Here is a 24,823-nt window from a genome sequence, read left to right as displayed (position 1 = left end):
TAAAGTATAATACAAACAAACATTTAACATTTCCAACTGGGCTGCTAATAATCATAAGGTATATGGAGTGATCTCTCAAAAAGGAAATTAAGGCACAAATCAAACAAATGGGGGCACCGTTTCCAGATTGACAATGACAATTATATAAACCTTTTGGCTTTGTAGCTTGAAATCTTGAATTATGAACAGTTCTGAGATTATTATTAATTTTTTTAAGACGCATTGTTTACAACTTTCTGCTTATCGCAGTTCTATAATCAGTATACATAATTGCCTTGAAATGTTATGGATAATGTATACCCTGAAGGTACACATGTATCTGGCAAGAAAAACATCCTGTGAGCTGCTACTTGGTGTCACCCCATTTTGTTTATTGCTCAACTGAACCGAGGCACACGCATATCTACTGTCATTTGAAAATCCCTCTTACCTGGGAATACATTATAATCTTTGATCATTACAGGGGATCAAAAACCACCAATCTAGGAGCGGTGATGGCTTTGCCATTGTAGGCAGTCTATTTAGTCGATGTAAGCATAAGTTTGATATGTCACTGTGCTCTGTGCAAATCTGTTTTATAAATTCTGCTTTTTTCTGCTCACATACACAGCTAGCCAGATTAAGCACAGGGACTCACATAGAACTGCCAGGCAAGCAGATGGATTAGGAGAGATGGACAGCGTGCAGTCGAACTGTGAGATGTAGTAACTATTTGCTATTTCTATCTCTTTAAGTCAGCAGGAAATTGTATCCTTATCTAAGCATCATTGCCTTGTTTGGAATTGCATGCTCATCTGAAGGGGGCTCTGTACGTGAAGAAAGAGTATAAAGCCCGGCACACCTTTGAAGCCAACAAACAGATGGAAGGTGTTGACATCTGTTCCTGAAAATGCTTTCCACATCTGCAATGACGAAACCGACAGGCTCCACTCCTTGGGCCCCCACTCCCGTCTGGGCCTTGTCACTGGCTTCATTCATCCTTGTACTATCTGCAGCATAAGCTGACATTAAACAAAGTTAAGGTATTTCTCCTACGTGATTTCTTACTGCCGTATCACTAGGGAAGAGTATCAATATAGATTTGGGTTAAGTAACACGCCACAATCACAAAAAGAACTCATTCCCAGGTTGCGAGCGCCCCCTGGCTGGATACAGTCGGTTGTTAGGAAGTTGGCCAATATCACTAGAAGAGTGAAATGTACAATAAATGTGACAATTTTGAAACCACATTCATTGAAAAAGTACTAACACCCTGGTAGGTTCAACAAAGCAAATAATGAGTAGTGACAGATCTAGTAGTAGGAGTAGTAGTATAGTAGTAGTTGTACCACAGAGTAAAGTGAAATTCTTTTATCCAGTCAGCTTGCAACACATTACTTTTTTATGGTGCCATGAAGAACAAGTATATATGAAAAATATGTAAGTTAGTTGTTCAGTTATACTTACCTGATCACCTGACAGCTCTTACTTAATTTCCAAAGTGTAAAAAACACCTAAAGTACAAAGAAAAGTAGATGTCACTTCATATGTAAGTTTAAGTGGTGTTTGAAATTCTTTTAAAATGCTTAACAAGGTGGCGCAGTGGGTATTGCTGCTGCCTCGCAGTTAGGAGACCTGGTTTCACTTCCCGGGTCCTCCCTGCGTGGAGTTTGTATGTTCTCCCCGTGTTTGCGTGGATTTCCTCCGGTTACTCCGGTTTTCTCCCACAGTCCAAAGACATTGTGCATTGGCGATTCTAAATTGTGTGCTTGGTGTGTGTGTATGCGTGTGCCCTGCGGTGGGCTGGCGCCCTGCCTGGGGTTTGTTTCCTGCCTTGCACGCTCTGTTGGCTGGCATTGGCTCCAGCAGACCCCCGTGACCCTGTAGTTAGGATATAGCGGGTTGGATAATGGATGGATGGATGCTTAACAAATTCATCAGCTTGCATTATTGTGTAAATGATACAGTACTGAACATTCTCTTAATAATAATAACACCTCTTTATGTTTATACAGCTCCTTTCTCGCTACTCAAAGCATTCTCCAAGAAGGGAGGACCTGGGACAAAAACCCACAATCTCCTCACTGTGAGGCAGCAGCGCTATCCCTGCACCACCTGCATAATACATCAGGTGATCAGTTACTTGTGTTTGTCCTTTTTAAGTCATTTTAAAAATTATAGTCCCTGCTAAATAAACACTAATGTCAATGTGCACTAACTTGCCTCTTTATTAGGTCCACATATCTACAACTAAGTAGGATTTCATTTCACCCTAAGAACAACATAAATTAGCAAGGTGCTGGAAACATTTCTCAAGAAGTTTGGTCCTCGCTGACTCAATATCCTCACAGGCTCTTCTAATACACATTCATGCTGCAAACCTCTTCTTCCTCCTCTTCCCAGTGCCAGCATGGTGGAGTTGTGGTGAGTGCTGGTACCTCACATTTCCAAGAGAATGCTTCAGATTCTGGTCTGGTCATAGTCATGGGAGTTTGCTTTTTCTCCACAGGTCTGCATGGATTTTTTTTTTGCTCCTAAACATCCCATAGATATTCATATTCTATTAATCCATCTCTTTACATTTACCAGGTGTGAATGAATAAGTGTAGGAGCGTGCGTGAGTTTGCTCAGTAAAGGAATGTTATTTAAAGAGTTTGGTGTTGGGCCTGACTCTTATATAAAATGTAACATGTAAGTGAGTACAGAAAATGGTCTGATTTCTACATGAAGTTAACCTTATGCCAGTACTAAGATTCTTAATATGTAACAACATCACCAACTGTTACATTGTTGCTTTTTGGTAAAAAGGAGCTGCCTAAGGGCCAATGAAGAAGAACATTATTGATAGGGAGATTACAGAACCATTTCACTCAGTGCATTATTAATCTGTATGAGTTATTGCCAGTTCATTAAAGTGAACATGCTGGACACATTTAAGAAAGAGCCAGATGTGTGACACTTTTTCAGACTGAAGCAGGGGTCATTTTGATTTTGGACTTTTAACAGAAACAGCTTTTTTTTTACTATTTAATTTAATATTGTTTCTTTGTATCAGTATACTGCTGCTGGATTATGTGAATTTCCCCTTGGGATTAATAAAGTATCTATCTATCTATCTATCTATCTATCTATCTATCTATCTATCTATCTATCTATCTATCTATCTATCTATCTATCTATCTATCTATCTACAATCACCATACAGTATGTGATTTTAATAAACTGATAGTAACACAGTAACAGGAGCTCATCTGGGCGGTAGGTACACAGTGTTGGACATCTGAAGCCAAAATGCAGCAAACTTTGCTGCCGGGCTTGATCCACAGCATTGCACTAAACCTGTTCTCAGTTTCAATGAAGCAAAAGCAAAAGCTGAATCCATTTTGAGGTCATGGGTGTCCACAGAAATTTTTTTTTGAGCCTCAAAATTAAGGAATGATGATAGAGATCAAAAGTACTAATAAGAAATAAAAGTAAAAGACATTAAATAGCAATGCTAGAAATTAAATTCCCAATGACACTGAATTCCAAAATGATTTTTTTTTTTTGCCATGGGCATGTCCGTGTGTGATATATGCATATAAACTGATTAAGACGTTGAGGCTGAATAGAGACGACTGTAATAGGTTGCAGTGGTTTGCACTTTGTTAGTTCATTCTTATTCTCAAAGACTTTAGTTTGACTTTGGGTACTCATCATTCACAGTCCAGGCAAATGGGCTTCTGGCCTACTTGCTCCCAGCCAAGTGTGAACACTTGTCATTGTGCTAAGTCACTTTTCCACTGTTTAAGTTGTTCCAAATAACAACAGAGAAATAAGAACTTACTTGTGAATAAACCTGACAGACAGAAAGGTCAACCTCCTCACTAATTTAATTAAATCACCAGACTCTTATAGCGACTAAAGCTAAACACAGGTTTGTCAGCATTGCATTCATGTATGTTGTACATATGAGGCGCACAGTTTCTGCAAAGTGACATTTGCATTCTTCTTACTGCTACAGTTGAAATAAATTTTTCAAAGTAATACTTGAGCCCTTTGATTTAGAAAGCTGCTCTGCTAATTTGACCATATAATCTTGAATAAATTTAGACAAACTTAAATGAGAGTGGAGAACTAAATGAGACACTGCTGCAGTGTAAAGCTACTAAAGCTAAAGCGAAGGCATGATTTTACGATACACTGCTTCAGGGTGCTGACTCCATTTTGATAAAGGTCTGTGGTGAAAAGTCACTTGCGTAATCTGTCATCACCCGACTCCTACCTTTACAATCTGACTGACTCCCACAGACACAACAGAGATCTGTAATTGACCAGCTCTCTGACTTGAGCTTGTATGTTGTCAGGCCACCCTGGATAAGCTGTTATTTGCACTTTGAACCTAATCTGTTGCTGAAAAGGAGTATGATTGCAAATTTCCAAATAGCATTAACCAAGGTGGACAATGTGACATGGTGATTAAAGCTTTGGTTTCAAATCCTGCTCCTGACACTGTGTTACAATGGACAAATCACTTGACCTGTCTGTGCTCCAATTGGAAAATGTAAACAATTGTATCTCAGATATTGCAAGTCACATTGGATAAAGGTGTCAGCCAAATAAGTAAATGTATATTCCAATATTTTCATTTGGAAAAACAACAATGCATTCCCAGCATATCCAAAGTTTATTGAGGCGTAATTTTCAATTTTTTTATTGGCTGGTAAATATACAAGCTCTAAAGACCTAGGGCCTCATGTAAGCACAAAAGCGGAAATGTTCATATGCACAAAAATATCCAGATGCATAAATCTATTGCGAACGCCAACTTCCATGTTTTTCCACTACATAAATCCTGGTCATTGTGAAAAGTAACACACGTGCACGCGCCTGCTGTCCCACCCCAACTCCCAGAATTACATCTATTTGAATATGCAAATCAATATAACTAGCCCTTAAGCTCAGCGTTCTGTGAAAAGGCAATGGCAAAAGCACAGGGGGAAATAGAAGAGGTTCAGCGCATACCAAGTAGAGGCAAAGAAAAACATACTATTTGTTGGTTTAAACAGTGGTATAAACAATGAAAAGGAGGTTAATCGAGTGACATAGAGTGTCGGAGAGACTTGAAAGCTCAAGTTTACAAAGTCGCACAGTGCCCGAAATAAAAAAGAAGTTGTCAGTTATCAAAGTCGCCGTGAAAAGGCTAGTCGTAGCCCACCGTCTGAGTGTCATATGAAAGCTTATTAGGGTACAGAGGAAAAAAAAATAGGCACACAGTGGGAAAAAAGAACGAAATGTCAACTTTAATCTTGAAATTTCCACTTTAATCACATAGTTTATTTTGTCATTAAAGTAGAACATCATAAACTTCATCTTTAAATCGTTTAATTTACTAGTTTCTCAAATCCTGTTGTGACTAAAGTAGCACATTAAATGCTTCATTGTGTATTTGATCTTCTATGTGCTCTATGTGATCACTAATTAAAAAGATGGTTAGAATAAAAACCTGCAGCCACTGCGGCCCACCAGGACAGGTTTGGACAAGCAAATATCTAGAAAACACAGCATGTGAAAGCAAAAGCTCTATAAATGGTAGATGGCGTAACTTCAGAGGACTTCTGATCCAGGCTCCAAATAAGTGTATTACTAAAAACTAGCCAAAGACAAAATTGATAAATAAAGGCATAATTTTAAAAGTAAAGCTGACAAGATCACTTTACAAAACAATTAAAAATAGCCACATAATTTCAGAAACTATAGCAAGAGATCTAAAAAAGCAGTTTGGAAGGTCAAGAGAAAAACCTGTGACAAAAATTTGTGGTACCACCCTGGTAACCCCATTTACTTTTGAACTCTAGTGGGAAAACGGTAATGGAAAATGACCCAAAAATGAAACAGCACAGAATCATAGTACCAAAATGGCAACAAATTATTCTTAAGCAAAATTGAATAACACTCGTCTGAGCTCCTCCTCCTTCGGTGGTCCTTACAAGAATGAAACCACTTTCCTGGGGTACTGCTTTTTATGTCTCTGGAACTGGAAGGGATGGGACTTCCATTGAACCTTACTGCCAGGTTTGTTGTGTTTTGTGTACTGTGAGAAAAGGAGAGGAGACCATTAATGACAGCACCTCCTGTCATGGTACTACTTATCTCGTCTGAGCTGGTTGGGGAGCCCTCTGGCATGCATGCATGACAATCGAGAAAAAAGAATTCGTGCAAAGAAAAAACAAAGTGCTTGAAATTTCTTGAATACTATCTAATAAAAAGAATGCTCTGTGTAGAAGTAAAAACAAGCTCTGAGTTTGTTGATTTAAAATAGAAGACTGGCTGGATCTGCATTCACATACAGATGTGAGCATGTGACTTTAGCCAGTTTCCTTGTTAGCACTTTGATGTTTGCAATTAAGGCACCTGCACCCACAGGAGGATAAAACAGCCTGAGCAGGATAGACTGGAGATCAAAAATAAGGTAAGAACAAATAAGATAAGAGGTTGAAAATGGAAAGAAAAAGAAGAGGGTTGTGATTGATCTGGTGCAATAGTTTAGAAGCAAGCAGTTGGGAAGTGGCAGACGACACTCATGGGGCAAGGTCAGTCCTGCTCAACATTTGGAAGGGCCATGAGGACCATCTAGCACACGTCTGTGATTGGGTAAGGGATGATGGAGCTGGGCTTGGAGCACCACAGTGGTGACGAACTAAAGAAGCTGGGGAGTGAGCTAATTTGAGAGATGGACAGGCTTGTTGACGGGTGTCTCTGGTTGGGTGAGCAGCAGAAATGTGGTTTTGATGGAAGCATAGAGGCACAGTGTTGAAGATCCTGACTGGGTTTTTACATTGATTATAACCTGTTATTGGATTTATTTATTGATGATTTTAACCCCTACCACAAATACTGTTTTTTAAGTATTATAGTAATTGTGTGGAAATTATTTTTATTATTTATTATGGAAGACTGCTCTGTTTACATTTTGTTTACAATAAAAGCACTGCACCTCAATCCTCGATCTATAACTGCTGATGTCCCAGTTCGAAGGAGTAATATCAGCACATCACGCCGTGGAATTGGACGAATGCTTGGAAAATGTGTTTAATGTAGATAAGTAAACAGAGTTACACGTGGGCCCTCCGGTTGTAATATGACCAAGCTGTGCGCTGAGCTTACTCTTAAGCATGCAACATACAGTTGGCCATGTGAACAGTAATCTTGTTTCATATCTCACAGCTTGGATTGCTGCTGTCATAATCTGTTTGAGTTTCATGGTTGGTTTAATTACGACAGTATTTGTAGGACTTGTGTTGAAGTGACATTCGGCATCTGTCAAGCGTTGTAAGTATACAACTAGTTTCATCGATAACTTCACATCCAGCTTTTGAGAGTTTAAACATTCATAAACATCAAAGTGTCCACTACTGAAATCGTCACCTGTGAATCTAAGATGTTTAAGAGGCATTGGCGGTTGTCCAAAGGTGTAAAATATTTGGCCATTTCGGTACACTTGAAAGCGACAACCGAACAATTCGGCGGCAGCCATCAACTCACAGGCAGATGCATAGGTGAAGGGCTTAAGCATTTCACTCTTATAGTGCTCCTTTGTAGTATAATTATCTCCTGTACCGTCATTAGTCCACACCTTGAACCTGTCCCAGTCATTCAATAGGGTTAGGGTTAGGTGGCTGTGCAGCACATGCATACAGGCGCCGTTCTTATCCCTCCCACCTTCACCGTCACTTCCCCTACCTCTTCATATCTTAAATCATTAAATCATTCTTGAAGCAGATCGAACACTTAAATGCCATCTTAAATGGCACTTAAATGCCATCTTAAGTGAAAAATGAACGAAAACGTACTAAGTAATTGCAACACAAACACTGACTTAATCAGTTTTAATGCAATAAAATGCTGATGGAAGAAGAAAAGAAGTGGGTCGCTAGGGTGGAGAAAAGAAGAGCTGCTCAGGAAGCAGCAAGAGCATCAACCTCTGAGGAAACGAATGCTAAACATACAGAGAAAGAGTCTGAAAACTATGAATGCTCAAGTCAAGTATATTCACTGCACGATAACGCACTGGTACATAAATAAACCCAAATGGTTGGAGATCATGAAATCAACAGATACATTATAGCCTGCTATATTCAACCACATTCCAGCCACCGATTCAGAAGTTTATCGTTTGAAAATCTTCAATTCTGCTAAGTTTATTGACAACTACAGGGTAAAGGACGTAGAGGTGGCCACAGCTTCTGGCTCTTTAGAGTTTATGGGGAGCCCCAGTGTGTTGGAACACCAGACCGTTAGAGGGGGCTGCAGTGTGGTGTCCCTGTAACAATTACAGCATTATGTGTGGCTGCTTTAGCACACATGTCTCTTTTTCTCCAGATGGCTGGTGCCTTCCATTATGGGACAGTAATGCAACTGCCACAGTTCACAGTCAATTTTATGTTCAGCAGTGTTTCACCACCACAGTTGCAGCTGTTCGTAATGTTAGTGTGTGGCGTGTTAGATGATTGCACTTATCTCATAGCAGCTCTGACAGTCACACTCGATAGCCCTTGGTGGGTTGTGGAGACTTTAAAATGGAGAAAGTGGGTTGTGATACCAGAATGTTTCAGGTACGGTAAACACCTGAGGTGTGGGCAACTGAGCTTTACAAGTGGAAGGTTGATTAGGATGAACAGGTTTAGCTTTAACAGCAGAGTCTTTCTCAAGATCCACTACAATACATTCCTCTTAGGTGAGATTAAAATCTCAAAATGTGAACTTGAGGAACTTGCATATTTACATCAGTTTATAATGAGATTAAAACTCTGATCCACAGAATCAAAGTCCCTGCTGGGTAGAAGCCTTTAATGTTTTTTTTTTTCTCAGCTTAGAGATTGTCACAGTGAGGGTCATCAGCATGATGGGCTGGTGCAGCAGGACAGTCATGCTAGTGAAGTGTTGGCAGCCTTGGTGGCCATTAATAATTGAAACAAGTTGTCATTTATAATAGTAATACGGTGCCACCATATTACAACAACTGCATTGGTGAAACACAATGAAGTTGGTGGTAGAAAGTTGTGACCCCCCCTCAACATTCAGTGTGGTATATTGATGCCCAGCTCACGGAGACCTGGATATGTGTGCTGTTGCCTTCAGGGAGATACACATTTTTAAAATTTTGAGCATGCTGCTGCCACCTCCACCCCACCCCACCCATTAAGCATAGATTTAAATGCCTGCAGCACCCGAGAGTCAGCAGGTGACAGAGAAGCAATTGGCTACGCTAACGTTCACCAAGAACAGAAGAAAAGCAGTAGCAAGAGGACCACAGGGCAGCAGACCTACAGTATAATAAGAGCAGGTCAGTGCTTTGGGATCACAGAGTGTGCAAATGTGTGACGGGGGGAGACAAATATTTAAGAAGCATGGTCACTGATAAAGGAAGTCAGAATGTTCCCATAGGATAAAAATGTGATTATCCACTTTTTAAATCAATTAAAACTAGCAAAAATGTTTTTATTTGTTGTCAGTTTGTAGCTCTTTTCTGACATTATTTCTCTGGTTGGTTTAGTGTGTGTGTGTGTGTAATAACATATATAACATATATATATATATATATATATATATTATAAATGCTGTTCTAAAAGAGTTACAGACAAACTCAGACTCCTCCAGCAACTCTTCTGCCTTCTCTCTGCACATCTGCACACTGCTGCTGGGGTCAGGACTGCCAGTCAGAGGAGCGTCTCTCATTTGTCCGCACATCCAGAATGCTGCTCCTGCAAACCTCAACATACTTTGGCTCTGAGTGTGCAGGTTGTGTCTCGGCGTTGAGTCTATGTGTCCACTCCTAAACCCTGGCCCATCATACATACTTCTTAAGGTGTCATTACATCTTGCCTGAAGAAGGGGCCTGAGTTACCTCGAAAGCTGGCATATTGTAATCTTTTTATTTAGCCAATAAAAGGTGTCATTTTGCTTGACTTCTCATTGCATTCCTACTACATGTAAACATTTATATATTTATTTATCGAGTCATTGATTGGATGTGTTATTTGTGCTGTGAGTGAAATTCTTGTTTGTAATGTTTCTGCTGCTGTATGCATCTGAATTTCCCCATGGCATTAATAAAGTTTTTCAGATTTAATCTAATCTAAATTGCGCAGATGATGAAGACAGTATGTTTTTTAAAATGATCTTTAATATCAGTAGGCATTTTTTCCAGGAATGTTCTACCCACTGATCATTGTAGCTTAAACTTTATCCTCATATCAATATAGAATATATAATTTTGTTATACTAAAAATAGATTTGCTATATATTAACCAGGCTGACCCACTACTTTTCTCTAAATGTAAATAATTAGCGCATCAATACATCTTTTCAGTGCTTGAGATTTTTAACCACATTTTGTAAAGCTGCTCTGAGATGTTTTCAGATAAGGAAGACAGAAGTTTCAAGGTAAGGTAGGTAAACTATACTCACTAATCGGGGCAGAGAAGAATGGTGATGTGTTGTATGTTGATCAGCACATGCAAATTAGAATTTCACTGTACTCTGTACACGTGATAACGATTGCCCTATAAACGTACATCCTCTTGGCATAGAGATATCCAGTTTTTGAACTTATGTAACTCAATCCTACCTGAACAGCCCTGAGCACAAAGAAGGAATGATGGCCCTGATCAGGTTTACAGGTTTTTACAGGGCTCAGTCACACACACCAAAACACACATACACACATGGAACAAGTTTGTCACCAATCACATTAACTTAAATGTTTTTGGAGTATGGATGGACAAGTGTAGTATCTAAAGAAAAAAAAGAAAATCTTCAGACACAAAGTAAACGCACAAACTCCACACAGGCAGCAAAAGTCACAAGATTAGAACCTAGGATTCAGCAGATGTAAGCATGCAAGGCAGCGTCACTAATGCATTGTCACACATGGCCACTTGAGGATCACCTTCCAGGCTCGGATAATGTATGCAATAATGTGCCAGGATAAGAATGGGTGTCAACACTAACAACACCAACTCTTGTCTCCTCTGTAGCTCAGAGAAACTGCCCAAGAATGGCAGCCCAGCCACGCCCCCACTCAACTAAGCCACACCTCTTCCAGTCATGACAATATAAATCTGAAGGCTCACATTCAGAGGAACTACATCTCAAATGAGTGCGTTCCCAAACCAAGACCTGCTCGATAGAGCTGAAAGTCTTGAGAAGCCACTGAGGCTTAAAAGACAGATTTTTGCCTGTTTTATATTGTGCCACAACGCACTCATTTTTGGTCCACCAACATTTCTTTGGCCCATTGCTTCCTTATTTGCATTCCACACCATTGGTAATGCAGGAATTTGCTGAAATTGTGTGAAATTGTTAGAAAAAAGTGTTAAATCCATCTCATAACCAAGAATTTCATTTGTAAAAGAGTGCAAGATGCCCATTTTCTGAAACTGTTTGTGAAAGTAAAAATCTGCAAATTTCTGGTGATTTGTCTCTCCTCAGATACCATCTTAGACATCTTGTCTCAGACTGATTTTGTGTATGTTTCTCCATTTAGCTGCTTTCACTACAGGCCTTGTTTAGACTGATTTATAGTCTTACACCCTAAGAGATACGAAAATATATGTATATACATGTTGTGTGGTTAAGCACTCTTAAACATGAAACTCTTTGCCTGCTTTCAGTGAAGAACACAACAGTATACAGTATAACACATTGCATTGAAATGTACTCTTCCGTATATTCCACTAGAGTAAGGAATAAGAATAAAGCTTAAAAAGAGTAAGAATAGAGTGGTGCCCTGCCTAGGGGTTGATTATGTCTTGTGCCCTATGAATCCTGAGATAGGCTCAGGTGCCATGTGACCCTGCCCTGGATAAGCAGGTTAGGAAAATGGCTTGATAGATATAGTTATACTTTAAAGCATTCCTAGATTAGGAAATACAAACCATCTTAACAACTAAGAAGCTGCCAGCAGACTAGTTAAATGGGGTAGAGATGGCGATATACAGTACATTAAACATATATAAATATTGTTGGCACATTAGGTAGAGCTACAGTTTAATATTACATAAGCAAATGTAGAGGTTGCATGTCCAAACAGGTTACTTTTTTGAATTGGGATTTCCTACTCTGGTTCCTTGGCAGCCTTAAGTTGCCCCAGTTTGAAAATGACGTGATCCTGCAGTGAACTGGCATTCCATCCATGGCTGGTTTCTGTTTGGTGTCTTTTTGCCAGCGTCATTCCACCTAAAGCAGATCTTAACCTAAGTGAGGTCCCAGCTCTAGCCACTACCTAACTTTGCCACCCATGGATACCCAATGCAAATTGTACAAATATATACAGAATTGATATTCTGTGTAATCAGAGTAAAGCAGCATAAGGCTGAATTTTGGTAGGCTGGTTTAACTGGATATCTCTGAGGGTTTGAATGCCAAAGTTTATTTCTGTATTGTCAGGAGACTCCTCAGCTGACATCAAGCCAAAGAAAGTGTCTCCCTGAATGTGTCTAGAAATGACGGCCAAATACTATGAGGGGAAATCAGTCTCTTCTCTGCCATTTCTAAGGAATGTGTGTATGGGAGGTGTGATCATGGTGGATGACATATGACCCATACTTAGAGCCAGGAATAGTACATGATGAAGTATCTGGATTCTCCTCTTATTGCATTGCCCTCACTTCATCTTGGGCTTAAAACATTATACATAGAATTTCTGTGCTGCCCACATGCACTCCACATCTTTACTACCTTCTGATGGGGACAACATGATAGCACAACTGTTAGCACTGCTGTCTCACAGCTTCAGGGACCTGACTTTGAATTCTGGCCTGGCGTCTGCACATTTTTCCTAGTAACAGTGTGGATTTTTCTTCCATATCCCAATGCCATGGTACTTTGGCTCAGGATGAGTGAGTATGGCTCTGTGATGAACTAGCGCCTATCCAGTGTTTAGCGCCTGTGTATAATGTTGTTGAGGTCTGGCCCCCATGACACTGAATTAGTTCAGGTTTGATAATAGATGAAAGGGCAGAATTTCCCTGATGTATAAATAATTAAATTGAACATACACATAAAATTTAACAATACATGTCTCTGAAAACAACAACATTTATTTATATAGCACATTTTCATACAAATGATGTAGCTCAAAGTGCTTTACAAGATGAAGAAAGAAAAGTTTATAAAAAATAAAAATACAAAAATAAGATTAGGCAATACCAAATAAAGAATAAGTTAAAATCTGATGGCTGGGAGGAGAGGAAAAACAAAACAAACAAAAAAAAAAAAAACTCCTGAGGGCTGCAGAAAAAAACAAAATCTGCAGGGGTTCTGAGGCCACGAGATCACCCAGCCCCCATTGGGCACTCTACCTAATATAAATGATCTAAATCAGTCCTCATGGTTTTCAGGCTTCATGTGGAAGAATTAGATGATGATGGTTATGTGGACATCTGGCCTTCAATCCATCAACGAAGGGACTGCATTGTGCCCTGATCAGGTGGTGGTGGCACAGATCGCCACCACAGAAAACCGGAAAAAGAACAGCAGAGGAAAGTAGGGGTTAGTATGGACTGTGGAGCCATGATAAAAAAGATAATTCCATCCATTGCATTTGTTGTTTACAGATGGTGACCTACAAGTTAACTGTTGCTACAGGTGTAGATGAGGACGCTGGAACCTTTGACTATGTGTATGGGACAGTGATCGGCGAGCTTGGGCAAAGTCAACAAACTGCCTTAAAAAATGCAGGAAGAGACAGTTACCATGGATGTGTAAGTCAAAAGACAACATATTTTATTCAATTGGGTGGAGATGGTTTGAACACTGGGTAATGCTGATCTTAAACAACCTTATGTTAAAATTGAATTTATTTGCCTTTCTCCTCTAGGGCACTTCAATGCTTTTACTTTTTGAGTTCTATTTAAATGTTGTCTGTGACATCTCTGAATGTGTCTTTCTAGGTTGGAGAATATGATGTTAATTGCAAAGCTCCACTTGGTGACATCTGGTTTGTGGAGCTAGAGAAGCGCAATTATATTGGTGATGACTGGTTTTGTCGCTTCTTGGAGGTGAAGTGTCCTGATGGGTCTTGTAAGAGATTTCCCTGCTACCGCTGGTTTGTAGGCAATGTGACGATCAGGCTACGTGAGGGTTCAGGTAAGGAGTGTCACTTTTTTCACACACTCCCTCATGTACGTACCCCTTCTTAAAGTTCATCCATCTTTTAAACCCATGTGTTAGGACTGCCATACTTTTGTAAGTTCATACTCCATTAGGTTGTCTTAATCATATTCTTCTTTATTTCTCTGACTTTTCTGCTCCAATACCTCTTGTTCTCATTGTCTCTTCAAGCTAAGAAAATAAAGGATGAAATTGCACATGACTTCCTCCTCCACCGAGAAAAAGAACTGCAGGAACGGCAGCAGATGTACAGGTAAAGTATTTAACTGTCTAGGACAGGTGGGCTTTTCTCCACTTGATTCATGCATGCCATGGATCCTTTTATACTCTTTACTCTTCTCTCCTCTCATTTTACAAGATGGAAGGCTTGGAGACCAGGAATTCCCAAGTGCATTGATGCCAAATCTGAGAACGATTTACCTTTAGACCATCGATTCAACTATCAGAAGACTTCTGATTTCAAGAAATCAGTTCATTCAGCGTGAGTTCATAAGTCTAGTGTGATAGAACTTGGGGTAATGTTAAGTTAGCCTAGCTTCACTACATTCATATACAGACAGTGTGTAATTATCCACTTGCCTATGGTTCTTGGGATTTCAGTGAAGAAGAGGAGTCCAAGGTGAGGATCTCCAAAGAATAGCCAAGGATGGAAGACTAACTGTTCAAGTTTGGTGGTAGTGGTGGTGGTGACAGAAGGGTAGTTTTGCTTGAGTTAGATGTTATATATGGATTAGAAAAACACATACAAATATGTACATAGTGCCACTCCTTTTATGCTATTCTCACCTGGAATTTGATATTGATTGTGCTCAAACATGTTTGGTAGCTGTGGCATTTACGTATAACCCCACCGGATGCTGTGCAAAGTAACAAGCTTGCCTCAGTAATTTAACTTATTAGTAAAATGTTTATAACAGCCCTCAACTTTGTCTTCTCAAGTTTTTTTTTTTTTTTTACAATTTTCGTTCATATACATTCTTATTTAGAAAAATATTGCTTCTTTTAGTATGGGCAATTATCTTCATGCTTGGTGCTACAAACTTGCCTCTAGCTGAGGGGCTGGACCAGTTGGCTCTGCTGTGTTCTCTGTAACTTTGGGCACGTCCAACCTGACCTTTTCAAATTAGTGATGTGGCTTGAAGATCATGACCCATTTTTAAATGATGACCCCCTTGTTGTTGATTTTTATTTTTTTTTATTTTTTATTAATTATGTATTTGCACTTTTGGTTTGAGCTCTTCCCAGTCAAGGACAAAATATTCAGTATTATTAGCTCCAGTATAGGCAGCCGCAGTGACTACAAAAAGAAAGGAAATGAAAATCAACAATAAGTCGCTCACAAGACATTACAGTGCCTTCTTATTTTGACCCACCACTGAGGAGGGCCGTGCTAAATTTGAAAAATCTACCAAGCAACCTTAAGTGTGCTTCTTCCAGGTTGTGGAAAAGAAATCAACATCATGATGCTCATGTTTCAAAGAAGCACAGAATTATGTTATGGAAAGAATAGATGACCAGCAAACACCTGACAGCAGTGTAGTTAGCAGGATGTCCATCCATCCATTATCCAACCTGCTATATCCTAACTACAGGGTCACGGGGGTCTGCTGGAGCCAATCCTAGCCAACACAGGGCGCAAGGCAGGAAACAAACCCCAGGCAGGGCGCCAGCCCACCGCAGTTAGCAGGATGTGCTTTGTGCTATTCGAGTCATGTAATGCATGTAGTCTGTGTTTTTATTCCATGTTATCGTGGCTTGAATTCTATAACCTCTAACCACAAATCCATTTCATTGTAAACCTGAAGTGTTGTAATTTCAGTTTAGACAGCTAATAGTAAATATGTTGTTCTGAGTGGCAGGTGGTTGAGATGCTCTTACTTTACATAACATTTAAATCTATGTGAGAGTTGTGGCCTGCAGGTGGCACTCAGCTCCCAACACCCAATACAGACATACACAGACACCAGCTTACAATCACAACACATGCTTTATTTTGTTGTGGTAAACACTTCTTAAGTTTCCCACCTGTACAGAGCAGTACATTAAAGCACCAAGCACAGTGAACCAGAACAATGGTACTGTCTTTTCTTTTTCTTGTCTCTCTTCTTCTGCCTCCACTCATCCTCCAGAAAACTTCATCCCTTTTTCTCACGATTCTCTGGCTCCTGGAGCAGTGGCAGTGGGCTTTTTTTTTACTTTACACCTGTTAGTACTTCCAGTGGACCATTTGTGTGGTCTGGAAACACTTCGGGGTGAAGTGGAAGCCTGACAAATTAGGATGCCACAATCCCTGCAGCACTCCCTGGTGGCACCCTCAGAACACAACAGGGCTGTACTGAACTCCAACTCCCAGGAAGCTCTGTGGGAGTCTGAGGCACTGCTGCAACCCAGGGGGCTGCCATCTAGCTCTCCAGAGGAGATAATGTCCTGTGCCTGTTCTCTCCTGGTCCTTCCTTTATGAAGGTTTCCAGGCCAGGTCCTGGCTCTCCACCACACTGTATCCTGTGTGAAATTATCAGACTCGACACACTTAAAAAAAGGTTTGGGGCAGCCAGCTGCAATGGGTTTTGAAAATCAAGACAGATGTGTCCTTGATGGAATCCAAAACAAGACGGAGGGATTTTGGGAAAAAAGGCAGCTTTAAATGCCAAAAGAGGAATTGATGTAGTGGACCCAGAAGTGATGCTCTTCTGGGCGCCAGAACTGGAAGTGATGTCTTCAGGGTTGAATCAGACAGGTTTTCCCATTTTTGGTCTGCAGAGACAATAAAAGAAGGTTTAGCGCACCCCACCACCCTCTGACCTGGTGTAGAATAATTATAATATATAATTACTATAAACAAAATGTGGATTTCCCCTTGGGATTAATAAAGTATCTATCTATCTATCTATCTATCTATCTATCTATCTATCTATCTATCTATCTATCTATCTATCTATCTATCTATCTCTTACCTTCACTTGGTCCATACAGCTCCCTCCTATTCGTACATGTGTGACATATGTTAGATGATAATGATGTCAAAGTGTATAATAATGATTTGATGCCAATTCAGAGAGATAAGGCATCGGCTTTCCATTGTTTGATTAATTCTTTTGTGATGTGAAATCTGCATAAACCTGCATGCTTCACTTATTAAAAATGGGGCAGATATGATTTGTGAGGTTAGTTAAGGTTTAAGTTAGAGAAGTTTAAACACATATAGAAATATTCTGGTATGGCACCTAAAGAATTTACATGCAACTGTAAGGTAAATGATACTCAACCTCTTCCTTGACAAAGAAGTATTCAGCTTCTGGTTGAACTCAGGGTCAGAGCACAAGAACTGCCTTTATAGTACCTGTAAAGTGTTTGCTCCTTTGCTGATGTCCTGTCCTCTATGCAACCTATCAAGATCTGCCATAGCAGACCTGATTGCAGTTCACAGAATTCTCCTTGAAGATCTGCTTGACAGGGCTGACCAGAGAAATGCTGCTAGCAGTGAGGTCCATAGTTGTGAAAGAAATAAAATCTAAGGACACACTTCGGGCAAAACTTTTAATCCAAAGCTAAACATTTGCTATATTTAAACTAAATAAAACATTTTTTTCTTCATAATAAATGAAAAAAATGGTTGATTTTGCCTATGGTAAAATAATATTATAGATCAATATTCATATTGGCTTCTCTTGGTAATGGGAGTGCTGTGGAGTAGTGTTTGCATTTCTAGCAGTAGCTTAAGCCCCCACAAGCCTTTCCATGATACCACTTATGTCCGTTTCTCTACTCTTAATGCCTTTTTGTGAAGTTAAAAGCTCTCACATGTGTTGACTCCCAACAAAACCAACGCAGAGCTCTGCTGCCACTGATTTGTTTCTGAGACAAATGGTAACTTGTTTTGCAAAACAGGGATGCTGGACATAGGGGTCCATTGTTTTCCCAACACAAGGAAAGAGAAGGTATTTAGCAGGTCATATACATTTTCTGCTGGGGTTGCCACTCTAAACACCCAGTATAGAGAAGTGTACCACACTTAAGACAACAAGATGCTTGTTGATCATGACAATTATGTCTACAGCTTTAACGAACTCAACATCAAGAATCAGCTCTGTAAATTGAAGTCCTGGAATGACCTGGAAGATTATCGAGATATTTTATTCAAACCAAGCCCCATAACAGGTGGGAAACCCGCTCCACTTCACAAGACTTGGCCTCTTGTTCACCTTAAGAACTCTCTAAGTTAATAGTTTTGTTCTTCTCTTCAGAGTATGTTATGGAGCACTGGAAGGAGGACTGTTTTTTTGGCTATCAGTTCTTGAATGGCTGCAATCCCCGAATGATCAAAAGTTGCTTTAACCTTCCTGAAAAATTTCCTGTAACAGAAGACATGGTGCAGGACACCCTGGGCCCCAACACAACCCTGAACAAAGAAATGAAGGTGAGACCTCTTTTAGATATGCTCGATTACCACCTCAACCCGATGGCCAAGACAAAGACTGTCACACTCACTTGTGTCATCTCCCTGTTCAGGATGGGAAAATTTACCTGGTTGACTACTGCATACTGGAGGGCATTCCTGTCAATGTGATCGAAGGCAAACATCAGTATGTTACGGCCCCTCTGTGCCTGCTGTATGACCACCCCGAGTGAGGACTGATACCACTGGCAATACAGGTGACAAAAAAGCAAAGTCTCAACCTTGAAAGAGAAAGTGGTCGATAAAATTCATTATTTGAGGTTTTACAAATGAAAACAAGAAAATCTTGAGGAACCAAATATCAAGTAGGCCAGTTCTTTAACCTCTGGGTAATCTTAGCGTCATGGGAAATGAGCGGGGAAATAAAATTAATGCAAAGCTTTAAGTGAGAGAATGGGGACTTCTGTACACACTCAGCTGCCTTCTTTTTGTCACTTGCTACTCCCACCTAACTTTAAACGTGGCAGACTAGAAAGTCACTGAAGATGTGATATTGCACAGACTTCTACTTCATTGCAATTGGCTATAAAAGTATACAGTATACGGTAAATAGCATACTATCCAGAAAAAAATAAAAATTGAAATTCATAAAAATAAACTGAATTTCATAAAAATAAACTGCTAGCGCTTGAGTTTCAAAAGGTCTCCTTGTGTAGCTTAAAAATTTTCTTTATCTTGGTTTTCATATTACTTATCTACAACACTAAAATTCTGCTACACTCTGTAAAGAGAGGAAAGGTGATCAACATAACATTTTGATACTTTACAGAGAAAATGTAAAAACAGTAACCCAAACTTAGTTAATTTTACTGAGAATCCAGCTTGCTTCTTTTCTTAAATACTGTATACTCATAATACGTAACAAACCAAAGAGTACTTAGAAATGACCGCGGTGGATATTTGCTACAGTGGTTCGTTTCCAACACCCCACCAAACTGAGTTCTTTCTGATCAAAAATGAATAAATAAATAATCCAGACCCACTATTGTACAGTAATATACACAACATGCTCACACCAACTTTACTAGAGTGGGATGACACTGTTCTCAATCTGCTCACCTCCAGGGTATTGCTTGCTCTATTGCTGGCCTATAACATTTTTATCTCTTTCAGATACAACAGAAGCCTGGCCAGGACAACCCCATCTTCCTGCCTTCTGACCCTGAACTTGACTGGCTTTTAGCAAAGATGTGGGTTCGACATGCTGACTTTCAAGTCTATGAGGCTCTTTCTCACCTTCTGCGTACACATCTGGTCAGTGAGGTGTTTTGTATAGCCACCATGAGACAACTGCCCACTGTTCACCCTGTTTATAAGGTAAAGTCTCACACTGAATTCTGTAAGAGTATATATTTCAAGAACAACAAAACCACATAATAAATATGTATTTAACAATGATGACAGTTATTTAAGGACTAATCACACTACTTTGTCCATCCTCAGAAACAATCCAACAATCCTTCAATTGACCCAACATCTCACTTTAAAAGCTGAAACACACCCAAGAAAATGAAATGCTCAATTTTCTTTAATCTAATTCATGCACACAGGGGTCTATTCTGGCAACACAGAGAGTAAAGCAGGAAACAACATTGGATAGGGCACCAGGGCATTGTACAGAAACATAGGAAAAAATCAACAGGAAAAGAGTTTCCTTGCAGTTCAGTGTGGTGGCACAGTGGTTGGTCTGAATCTGGCAGTTTATGGTCTGCATGGAGATTTCCTGTTCTATCCATGTCTATATTTTCTTCAGTCACCCTCGTAATAATGTGTGTGTTTTCTGTGACTCTACATTAGCTTGATGTGAATGAGTGTAGCTGTGTGAGTGAATGTTCTATCCAGGGTTGGTTCTGCTAGAATTACAGTAGCTTCAACTCCATACAACACAGACATGAAACAAGAAGTTTTAATGAAATGATGGATGAAATCTCCATTCTGACCAACACTCTGCTGCTTATCAAAATTAAAAAGGGATCTTACTGACTGCTGAATGGAAAACAATCCCTTATTAATCATCTCTTTAGGGATTTAGATAATATAATCCCCATTGACATACATTACAGGGCTGTCAGAGCCTGCTGCAATGTGAGAAATTAAAATGTGGATCCTTACAAAATGATGATTTCAAGTGCTAAGAAGGCCTTCCCTTCCGAAATGAATGTACAGATGAAGTGTCTGTGTTAGCCAGAAGCACCTCATTTCTCACTTTTGGGTCTTCCAGCTTCTGATTCCCCACATGCGTGACACTCTGCAAATCAACACCAATGCTCGTTTGAATCTCATCTCAGAGAACGGAATCTTCAAAGAGGTATGCTTAATGATATGCTCTGTATTTTGTCACAACTGTGCTCAAGGGGCATCTCTGACACAACTCTCTCTATTTCCCTTGCACATAAACAGATAGTATCCACAGGAGGGGAAGGATTGGCCTTCTTGATGCAGAAGGAATGTCAAGTCATGAATTTCAGGTCTCTTCTGCCCCCCTTTGACTTTGAGGACAGAAATGTGAGCCGGCTAAAGAACTACTTCTACAGAGACGACAGCCTAAAACAATGGGAGGCCATTAAGAGGTGAACAGTGCAGAGGACAACAAATGCCTTGTTGTGTTAAATGAAAACACCCCCCCTGTCCTCACCAAAACCACCTCTTCCATAAGCAATCCTACTCCACAGACTTTAAGAACCCATTCAGGGCTAGGGAATGAATGCAGTGACTCTCTCAGGCTCTTAGGCTAGGAGTCATTTTGGCAAGCCTGTCCAGAATATAAGAATTCTCCCATTTTCTAGTCACTCACTGTCCTGTCTTTGACTTCTCTTTGCAGTTTTGTGTCTAGCATTGTGGATCTGTACTATTCCTCTGACATGGATGTTATGGAAGACAAGGAGCTGCAGAACTGGATTCATGATGTTGTTACAGAAGGCTTTAGGGACCTTCACAAGTTTGGTAAGAAACATTGTGGGTTCTGAAGTACTGTTAGCTTTTTGGGCTCTACTGTCTTCCTACTGTATTTGGTAAACAAAGCACAAAAATATTACAGTGTCCAGTCAGTAGGAGATTACAGAGGACAACATACGTAGCTAGTGGTGCTTTATGGGGATAAAGTGTTCATCCAGAAGCATAAAATACTGACAAAGAGTTCAAGAACGTCATCATAAATGATACCTTCTTCAATCATCAATTCTAGATGAACAGTTGCATCCTTTCCTTTAGAAGTTAGTGTGTATGTGACATCCATTAACAAAGCACACTGCAACCACAGAGTGAAATCTTTGACTATAAATTGTACTATTCCAGGTGGCCTGCTGTTTAGACTTTTTGTGATATTGACCATTAATATTATGGAGTTTGTTGAAGAGTTAATTCAATTTAGATGCACAGTGCACAGCTAGGTTGGACAAAATATGTCAGAAATGCTTTTTATTTTGTATATACTGTTTTTAATTTAGCAGACACCCTTATCCAAGAAACGTTAGAAAAGCAAATCATAATACATACTGATTACAAAGTACAAATATAAAAAAATAATAAAAAGCAAAACGTCAAGTCAAATTTAAAAGGCGAGGTAAAACTGCAGATATTCAGAAAGATAGCACATGGGCAAAAAGTGTAGGCAAGCCCAAGATGTTCTGTTAGATGGTATGTCTTAAAGAAACACCTGAATATAAGTAGACTGGGAACATAGCAGATAGTTAATGGAAGCCCCTTCCACAGTTTGGGAGTGAGAACAGAGAAACAGCATCCATTTTTAGTATGTATGATGAGAGGAGGGGAAAGCAGAAAACAGGCCAGAACAGAACAAAGAGTTCTTTTAGGGATTTACTGAGAACGAGCAGAACCATGGAGGAACTGGTAGATTAAGATAATAGCTTTGAATTACTGCATTTGAAAGTTAGTGGAGAAAGTAAAGTAGAAGGATAAAGTGGGTTAAACTGGGGACAGATTACATCAGTTGAGCAACTGCATTCTAGAGGTAGTGGAGATGTCTGTGAGGTGACATAAAACAAGAGCTTTAACAGATAGTTGAGTGACATTAGTGGTAAGAAAGGGATGCATCTTGTAAATATTCTAAAAAAGAAAGAAAGATTCTTGATAGTAGCTAATGGCATGTGGGTGACATCACCAATGACAATGTCTTGAAGAATGATCTGTAGACAGAGAACCAGATGGCACAGATTTTCTTTTGAGTAAAAAAAAGGGAGAGAGGTAAACTATAAGTCATAAAACAACTGGTCAGAATGGTAAAATTTAAACCAGTCAAGCTAATGAAAGGTTGAGAGGGATAATGACAGAAGAAGACAGATAGAGGCAGAAAAATGTATTATGGATATTAATACCATCTTTATGGAATGGCGTTTGTGGGAAATAGGTTAAAGAGGATCTTGAAAGTTGTTGTCTGAGAGAAAGGAGGAGTGCTGTTGACTTGTTTGCGATCACATAACAACATAACCTTTTGCCACTACAATATCCCATTGTTTCCTTAGGTCTGTCAAGTGAAATAAAAGATAAAACAGAGCTTGTCACTATATTGGCAGGGGTCATCTTCACTGGCTCTGCCCAGCATGCAGCAATTAATAATGGACAGGTAAATGTTATCATAATATTGTCTAGATGAGAAGACTAACCATTCATTCATATTTAATGACTAAAAGTATGCTTATCTTCTTGCAGTTTGACTGGTGCTCATGGGTGCCAAACACACCCTGCAGTATGCGGTGTCCTCCTCCCACTAGAAAGGGTTTAGCTACCATGGATTTGATCATGAATACACTCCCAGATGTACATATGTCATGTTTTGAAGTGGCTATCACATTGGCCCTCAGTCGAGAGTTGCCTACTGCAGTAAGTTGTTTGACAGGGAATGCTATTTCTTCCGTCTGTATTTGCTATTTGCTTTCCGTCTTTTAGGCACAAGTTGTCTCCTCCCTAGACATTTTGAGACAGCACCACTCTTATCTTTTCAACTTATTTAGGTCTGGCTTGGTCAATACCCAGAGGATTATTTCATTGAGAAGGCTGCCAAAGATCATATTGAAAAGTTCCAAGAAGCACTCAAGAAGATTGAAAAGTCAATCGATGAAAGGAATGAAAACCGTCAGCTGAAATACGAGTACCTGAGTCCAAGAAAGATTGAGAATAGCATTGCTATATAAAGAGCATTCTGTGATGTGCAGGTGTGTTGTGGAAAAAAAAATTCCTCTATTTTCAATTAAATAGTTCTCAGAGACCAGATGAAAATGCAGAACGATTCTTTATTTGCACATAGATATGTAAATATCTCAGTCGATAGAATGAACAAGCATCAAGTACAGCCACCAGTAACTTCACATACACGTCAATTCTTGCACTATTTTAAACACCTCTTCATTAATACGGGTGTCCTACGGGTTTTCCTATTGATCTTATTATCGCTTCACAATAGGGGTGTTTGGGTTTCTCACTACTTTGTTCTCACTTTTTAAGGGGGAGTTTATTACTCTTTTATTTCATTTTAACCTCATTAAATACCTTGATATAAATCGTTTGCAACTAGTGCAGAATGCAGCTGCTAGAATCCTAACTAGGAAAAGAAAATCCGAACACATTTCTCCAGTTTTGATGTCACTACACTGGTTGCCTGTGTCATTCAGAATTGACTTTAAAATTCTGCTTATGGTTTATAAAGCCTTAAATAATCTCGCCCCATCTTATATATCGGAATGTCTGACACCTTATATTCCAAATCGTAACCTCAGATCCTCAAATGAGTGTCTCCTTAGAATTCCAAGAACAAAACTTAAAAGAAGTGGTGAGGCAGCCTTCTGCTGTTATGCACCTAAAATCTGGAATAGCCTGCCAATAGGAATTCGCCAGGCTGATACAGTAGAGCACTTTAAAACACTGCTGAAAACACATTACTTTAACATGGCCTTTTTATAACTTCATTTTAATCTTAATTTAACTTAATCCTGATACTCTGTATGTTCAATTCATCATAACAACTATTCATGGTGGCTCTAAAATCGGTACTGACCCCTACTCTCTTTTCTGTTTCTTTTTCCGGTTTCTTTTGTGGTGGTGGCCTGCGCCACCTCCACCTACTCAAAGCTTCATGATGCTCCAACAATGATGGACGGATTAAAAGGAAGAAGTCTACGTGACCATCATCATCATCAAGCCCTTCCGTGAGAACCCTAAATCCAAAGAGGACTGTTTCATTTATGTTAGGTAGAATGCCCAGAGGGACTGGGCGGTATC

At 39.6% G+C, this 24,823-nt stretch overlaps 1 pseudogene; it reads left to right on the top strand.

Moving 5' to 3' along the window:
• Positions 1–6,341: 6,341 nt before the first annotated feature.
• On the top strand, positions 6,342–24,133 carry LOC120525273 (annotated as a pseudogene).
• Positions 24,134–24,823: the final 690 nt, after the last annotated feature.

Source organism: Polypterus senegalus, chromosome 3 (assembly GCF_016835505.1).
Source record: "Polypterus senegalus isolate Bchr_013 chromosome 3, ASM1683550v1, whole genome shotgun sequence".
In the NCBI taxonomy this organism is placed as follows: domain Eukaryota; kingdom Metazoa; phylum Chordata; class Cladistia; order Polypteriformes; family Polypteridae; genus Polypterus; species Polypterus senegalus.
The sequence above is the reverse complement of the archived record's forward strand: the minus strand, read 5'-3'. Positions and strand labels throughout refer to the sequence as shown.